The 8350-nt window shown below is 37.9% G+C and overlaps 1 long non-coding RNA gene across 1 annotated transcript; it reads right to left on the bottom strand.

Moving 5' to 3' along the window:
• Positions 1-589: 589 nt before the first annotated feature.
• LOC308395788 lies at positions 590-2752 on the bottom strand. Its single transcript, XR_013971463.1, has 3 exons — positions 2668-2752; positions 1247-1339; positions 590-985 (listed from the first exon to the last, which is right to left on the bottom strand). It is a non-coding gene; the product is annotated as an uncharacterized lncRNA (long non-coding RNA).
• Positions 2753-8350: the final 5598 nt, after the last annotated feature.

Here is an 8350-nt window from a genome sequence, read left to right as displayed (position 1 = left end):
CAATCAAAGAAAATTATATCACCATCCCAAATAAAACTTTAATAAAACATGCCAACATTATGGTCTAACAATAAAAAAAAAAAAAGCTTGTCAGAGTTCAGTTTTTCTGCAACAGCACAGAAGTAACCATTTAACACTTGCCACTGTCAACGTTTATTTTACCAGTGTTTGGGCAAAAAGCTTGAGTTGTAAACATTTTAACATGGAAACAAATGTTCGTCTTTAAAAGTCCGCAAAATATACATTCATCCTGTATTCCTAACTTACCCTTATTCTTAGTATGTATTGCAATTACCTTTACAATGCACACAATGTAACACAAACAGAATATGAACATATTTCCACCTCATAACAATATGCCTTGAACGCTAATATACACACCACCCCTCAACATTTCTGGTGCAGTATCATCTCTCAATTAAATCCACACACACACACACACACACACACACACACACACACACACACACACACACACACACACACACACACACACACACACACACACACACACGTGTAAAATCTCTCAAATTGTAGTAGTTTACAATCTTTTCAAAATTTTCTAAATTTCTCTCATGTAATTTTCCCTTTATCTGTCATTTTCAACAAATTACCATTTTATTCCCATTCAGCCTCCGAAAAACTTCTGTCCATCTGACAGAACATTCATCATCCAAATTAAGGGTTGGCTTATTCATTCAGTTTATTCTTGAGCATCTGTACCTTGGTCAAGAGTCTGCTGACATACAGATGAAGGAAGAGGTTCTGAAGTACTTCAAAGAAAGCTTTCAGTCCTGAGGTTAACTGAGATTCAGTGCATATATCCCACCCATTAAGAGTGCACATGCAGAGGCCAGGTCTTCCAGGTCATGCAGAACACCCGAGACGGTTATACCCACATCGGCTGGAGGAGTGCTGGCATCAACTCTTTCGATGGTGAAGATAGCAAGGGTAATTTGTTCCAGCTCCCTCTGAACAGCTGTAGCTTAGACACAAAAACATAGAAAAATGGCGTCCAGTTTAATGAAGTAAACACAATATTAGGAACATGCACCCCAGTGAGCCACTATTTTAGACTACAGATTCAACAATAAATATAAATAGTTTGGGTATACAAGAAGATTTCCCAAAACATTTAAACAGGTTCCATGCAAATTACAACAACAACAACACTACAACATGCAACAACATTAGTTATTCAAAATTTGGTTTAATACAGATAAAAAACTAAACTAAAATTACCAACCAATTATTCTTTGAAGAGGATGCTTGGGTCTTCATTCAGGTAAAAAGGTAGTGCCCTGAGGACACACTCCCTCCCCTTTTCAATAGTTTCCTTCTGTAGAGAGTGGCAGAGATACAGGAAGAGAAAACAGATATACTTTAGGATGACACAAACTCACATTATACGCAAAATGAATGACATATCCACTGCACAGTGTAGAATAAGGAGGGGAGGTTTTTCTCATTATCATTTAATATTTTAATATGGCATTATTAGTTCATTAGAAGTATATAACCAGCTTTGCATTAAGCATGAATTGAAGTTTTTGATCTTACATTATTCTTTGCATTACAGTGATGGTGATAACTTTAGTTTGATCTTTTCTTACAGGTACCAGAATAATAACATGATTTTCCATTACAGATGTAACCATGATCATTCCATACACATTGCAGTTTGTTGCTTATTCTAGAGTTGTGCTCAAGGTAATTAAAGGTTAAAAGCTACAGCCAGCGCGAGTCTGGCTGATCTATGGAGGGCAAAGGCTTTGAGCTTGGAAGGCCGCACGCGCTTACACAGCACTTATAAGATGTTATTCTTGGTGATTTTGTGCTTAGGCATGTTTTAATATGTTTTAAGTAGAAGTCGCTGATCCAGCAATATTCATTTAATATTATATACTTGATTTAGAGCAATACACACTGATGGTCTTAACAAATGAAAGAGTCCTTGTAGCTGCCATGTTGTGTCTTAGCAGGGTACAGACGGTTCCAGGAGACGGGGGCAGTCAGCGTCTGCCCTCGGGAAGGAGACAATGTTATTCTTTGTGTTAAATAAAATTGTCAACATTGATTGTATTACACCTGTCACTACGCATGAGGGGGCGTTCTAATACCCTGATTTCATAAAACTATGGTGATGTGTTTTTTGAGATGAGATCTGAGACTGTCTGCATACAGTGTCCATCTCCCACGTGTGTGATCATTAAATCATCGTTTGACTCAACCCGACCGGACCAGTGTTGTTATTGTGGGTTTTTTCCTCTGGTGTCCATCCCCAATATTCTGAACCTTAACAACAGATAGACATGTACACAAGACCAACTAATCATCACATGGACATGAATAGTTAACCTGTTGGGCAGGGTTTCCACCACATTATATATGTCCATAATGGAGGTAAAGACAAACTAATACATCATCTTTTTTGCATTCAAAAACTGATCTTTAACATAAAAACCATTCACTTATGGTTTAACCCGAAATTGAGGGATCACATTTTACATATGTTTAGGTAATTTAAGTTTTCCAACGTTTTGAGTACAAAACTTTGTCTTGCTTAATATAAATGTAAGTGCACTGTGCAGCTACCATACACTAGCTGTTTAAATTTGAAAATGATCTTATTAGCCATAATATTTGGCTACCAACAGAATAACGCACCTGTGTGGCAGGGGCCAAAGTTTGTCTAATTTTCTTCCCTGCAACGCCTCCTTTTTTCTTGAAGACTTTTATGAGCTGGTCATTGGTGTATTGGTCAAGTTGTGTAAAGAGCCTTGGAACAAGTGGAGCAGTAGTAATCCTCACATATTCTGCTTCCACCTGAAAACATGTCAACAAACACAACATACTGTACTGTAAATATACATACTATATGTGTATATATATATACACACATATACATACTTTATAACTAAAACTAATGTAGAAAGACCTCATTAAAGCTATAATTTTAACACAAATATTTACACAAAATGCTAAAGGAGCCATTACAGCTTTTATTGTTATTTATCAAGTTCCAAAAAATATTGATCACAGCTGATCTGAAAAGAATTTCATGCCTCAGGCCCTTGAACTGCAACCTTTACAATGGTTCAGATCTGGAGAAGAAATAACAGGGGCATGGGATGGGTGACTAAAGAAAACTTAACTTTTAAAACAGTTTTGTTTTTAAAAGTATAACAGTTCACATACCACATACAAGCTCAGCAGTACCACATACACCACATCAGTATAGGAGGGAGCAGGTAAAGGCCCGGATCTGAAATTTATAAAGTAAAACAAGAAATTCATTACTTAATTTCAAGAAGCAAATTATTGATTGAATTACAGCTAAATAAAATACTACTCAGAAGAAAAGCAAGAGATTGACACTGCCATGTGCTAACTTTCTATAGAAGCAATTATCACCAGGTCTGTCGACCTCCATTGTCTGTCCACTCATATGTTGTGAATAATTTTATTTAAAAAATTAAGTGTGTGATTTAACAAACTGTAATTTATAACTATGTTGATATGTATAACTCTGCTAGGAAACATGCTGTATTTACAGACCATTTTTACATAATACCGATTACTGATAGAGCATAACAATGGTGTCACAGTGGCTTTCGCTCTTGGCTTTTTGGATTTTAAATGTCACTTTATGCTATCCTTGCTATCCTAGTCGATATTTATGACTCTTGGATTACAGTAAAGGAATCCCAAGAAAGCAAATGAAAAAAATAACCCCTTGAAAAAATAACCCCATGAACCCCTGTAGCTAATCCCTTAATAAAACAAAAAACAATAAAAGTGTTTCTTACACACTCCACAAAATAAGCATGTCCAGGACCCAGTAAAACTAATGTAGAACAAGCGCACGCAAACGATATAACATGGCTTGTAAGACAAACGCAAAATATAACCATGCTCGACATGTAGATACTACACAACATAGTCAAAGAAAGAAGTGGTCTAACCTCTCAAAGAAACAGCAGCTTGGCACCAAAACAACATTTTCAAGTTAAATTTGAAGTCTTGCGCATGAGCAGGCCCAAGCCATGAAACCTTGTTGTTCTTCACGGTTTTATTACAACTGTTTTTGCATTACTGCCACCTTGTGGATATACAAAGTATATCGATCCTAATTGACTTAACTTAAATGTTATGCCATCAAGTAACACATTAGTATTATGTACGTTGAATAATAGACACAATTACGTAGACTTGATTAGAAAAACACATGTTAACTTAACAAAAACATATTTTAAGTAAAATGAAAATAAATAATTAATATACACTGAACAATCCCCCTCATTCATTTTTTTGAGCGTGTCCCTGCTGAAGAGAAGCCCCCCCAGAGCATGATGCTGCCACCACCATATTTGACAGTGGGGATGGTGTGTTCAGAGTGATGTGCAGTGTTAGTTTTCCGCCACACATAGCGCCAAAAAGTTCCATTTTGGTCTCATCTGACCAGAGCAGCTTCTTCCACATGTTTGCTGTGTCCCCACATGGCTTGTGGCAAACTGCAAACGGGACTTCTTCTGGTTTTCTGTTAACAATGGCTTTCTTCTTGCCACTCTTCCATAAAGGCCAACTTTGTGCAGTGCTCGACTAATAGTTGTCCTATGGACAGATTCCCCCACCTGAGCTGTAGATCTCTGCAGCTCGTCCAGAGTCACCATGGGCCTCTTGGCTGCATTTCTGATCAGCGCGCTCCTTGTTCAGCCTGTGAGTTTAGGTGGACGGCCTTGTCTTGGTAGGTTTACAGTTGTGCCATACTCCTTCCATTTCTGAATGATGGCTTGAACAGTGCTCATTGGGATGTTCAAGGCTTGGGAAATCTTTTTGTAGCCTAAGCCTGCTTTGAATTTCTCAATAACTTTATCCCTGACCTGTCTGGTGTGTTCTTTGGACTTCATGGTGTTGTTGCTCCCAATATTCTCTTAGACAACCTCTGAGGCCGTCACAGGACAGCTGTATTTGTACTGACATTAGATTACACACAGGTGCACTCTATTTAGTCATTAGCACTCATCAGGCAACGTCTATGGGCAACTGAGTGCACTCAGACCAAAGGGGGCTGAATAATTACACACACCCCACTTTGCAGTTATTTATTTGTAAAAAATGTTTGGAATCATGTATGATTTTCGTTCTACTTCTCACGTGTGCACCACTTTGTGTTGGTCTTTCACCTGAAATTCCAATAAAATTGATTCATGTTTGTGGCTGTAATGTGACAAAATGTGGGAAAGTTCAAGGGGGCTGAATACTTTTGCAAGCCACTGTATTGTTGGTAAGGTGCAAACTGCATCCAGAAAAGAAACAACTGCATTCAGCTCCTAACAGAACTTTGGCTTTGCAAGCATCTACACAGACAGAATCCAGAGTAGTTTTAAAGCTGAGTGAACGCAGACCCAAACACGGCAGATAGACCCTGAACTTCTACTGGTAACGAACAGATGAGCAAACAGGCTTAAGCCTCTGTTTCAACCTGTTCATGTTAATTCTACTCCAAAGCAGTTGCCACAGTGATTCTACTTTAACGTCTTTTCATGCTGGTTATTGCCTTTGCTTTGTGTTGTTGACTTGTTCATACCTAATACTAAGAGAAAAATCATATGTGTGTTCTCATTAGAACAGGGGTGGGCAACTCCAGGCCTCGAGGGCCGGTGTCCCTGCAGGTTTAGATGTGTCCTTGAACCAACACAGCTGATTTAAATGGCCAAATTAGCTCCTCAACATGTCCTGCAGTTCTCCAGAGGTCTGCTAATGAACTAATCATGTGATTCAGGTGTGTTGACCCAACGTGAGATCTAAAACCTGCAGGGACACGGCCCTCGAGGCCTGGAGTTGCCCACCCCTGACCTAAACCAACCCAGAGCTATATTAGAGAGTTTTTGCAGACGTCTGTGGCCCCTCTGTGACAACTCAATTTATAAAGACCTGGCAAAATGATTGCACTTGATTTCCAATTATTTTCAGTTGTGGATGTTAAAGGATTCAGAAAGTTTATTCATGCACTGAATCCTATGTATGCAATTCAAAGCAGGAAAAAACGCTCTCCCAAAATATCATCCCAGGCCCATATCACAGAGAACATGCATCTTCTTTTTGTTTTGCATATTAATTTTTTATTGTGTTGTGGTTTGCAGTGTTTTCTAGGGCTGGGTATTGTCGATTTCTAGAATCGATTCAATTCCGATTCACAAGGTCCTGAATCGATTCGATCTACGATTCGATTTAATTCGAGTCAATTAAATTCAATTCGATTTGAATCTGGGAAATTTTGCCTCAGACAGTCAGAAATATTATAATTCAGATCAGTACATTTACATATTTTTGTATCTATAAAAAAGAAGCTGACACTTTCCAGACTTTATCAAAGGTGTGAGCATCACAGCAGATGGCTTTGTGTCAAAGTAGCTGAAGATAAAACACAGAAAAACATGGTGATTTTCCTGGCCTTACCGCTGTAACTTACCTCTGAAGTTACAGCGGTTTTATTAGAGACACAGCTAAGCGTTTTGCATTTTGTATAATTTTAAAAAGTTTAAATTTGTTCAGAAACCTATTGAACAGCAGAAATTAGGCTTTCTTTTCGGAAGTAACTAAAAGGAAAAAAAAAAACATCGGCCGACAGCGCTGTAAATAATGGTAGACTTGTGCGTAACAAGCAAGCGAATAATGTAGAAAACAGATTTTGGGGATAGACAGGAAACTGTTCTTGAAGTACACTGAGAAAGAGAGAGAGAGAGAGCTGTGCATGAAGTGTGGTGGAAGCAAAAAAGAAAAAGTAAGAGGGAGTCCATGACAATGTTTATGTGAAGCGTAGTTTGGATCTTCTTTTGCTGCTGGTTCAGTCAGTATTGTTTGGAGAGAGATAAAACTAACAGCTTTAGAATCAGCGCAAAAAGGGCGTAAACACAAAGCGCGGACCCGCCGAAACATCGGAATCAGCGAGCTGTCGGTTTTCAGCCGTGTCCGTGCTGTCGGGTGAGAAAGGCGACATCTCACTGATTCTGATCCGCGGGTCCGCGCTGTGTGTTTACGTCTTTGTGCAGAAGCCGTGTACCTGCTCTCATTTACTGTTTTAAATGTTTGGTGGTTGCCTAAATTTTGTGACGTTTCGCCTGAGATTCTGGAATTTTGGGCAAAATACATTTAGATAAAAAAAATCGATTCAGGATTTTAATGAATCAATATCACGTTATCCAAGCCAGAATCGATTTTAATCGATGAATTGATTATTAAAACCCACCTCTAGTGTTTTCTGTTGTTTCACTTTAAATTTGTTTAAAAGGAAAAAGCTGAAAATTTAAATAGTTAAAAGTAGAATTGTAAATAGTTGGTTTTTGTATTTTATAATTTCTTTAATTTAATGTGGAGTGAATAAATAAAAGCATATTTATATAACAAACATATATAAATAAAAACACATTTTTTTACATTAGTAATTCATTTTGTGCATAATGTTATATTGTTGTTGATAAATTAATTAAAGCAACAAAACAACCTTAAGAGCTGGTTGGGAGCCGAAAGAGCCGGTTCTCTAAAAAGAGCCAGCATTCCCATCACTAATATAAGCCCTATAAAACTATGCTTTGTTCACATTTTAATCCAGAAAATCAGTAATGAATGTATAAACATCATCCGTGCAAAGATTTATGCTTCTAAAGCAACATAGTGAAAAGTTACTGCACCTTTAATAAATAAATATTCAGGTGTTGTGCAGCTTGCTCAATTTTGGCACACTTTGGTCACCATGTCTGAGTTGCATTTTTTAGGTATTGAACCCGCAGTAATTATTTAATTTCATTTACATGCCTAAAGATGCTTTTTTTTAAAATATATTTTTGAAGAATTACCCACAGACTGTCATCCAGCAGGCCCATTCTCCTGTGTGCCATAGACAGTTTAAATGGACTCTGTTGCTTTAAATTCTGAGGCACTGTAACGTCTGCTTTTATTGGCTGATTTGCATGATTGACACCTCTTTTTACCTTGACGAAAACTCCATGTGACACTAAATTTACGACACATATCTGTAGCTGGGCTTAAAATGGCGATTGTTGACGTTAGTGGCTCTGATGCATCATGTTCGTGCTGCCATTCGGTCTTTTAAGTCTAACGTCATTAGTCATTTCCGGGTCCAAACTCCGCTTTAGGTCCCAAAGTCAAACGAACACTGCGGCATCACTGAGAGTTACAAACTGTCTACATTCTTTAATTAAATCATCAGCGTTGCTGCTCTACCTGGTGTAACAATTAAGTTTACCATCCAGGCATCTATGAAAACTGAATTTATTAAATTTAATGGAGTTAGAAGTTAGCAGGAAGTTAGCTTGCTAGTTTCCAC

This window comes from Rhamphochromis sp. 'chilingali' (genome assembly GCF_963969265.1).
Source record: "Rhamphochromis sp. 'chilingali' genome assembly, chromosome: 4".
Taxonomy (NCBI): domain Eukaryota; kingdom Metazoa; phylum Chordata; class Actinopteri; order Cichliformes; family Cichlidae; genus Rhamphochromis; species Rhamphochromis sp. 'chilingali'.
Note: the sequence above shows the minus strand (reverse complement) of the source record. Positions and strands in the feature narration are given on the sequence as shown.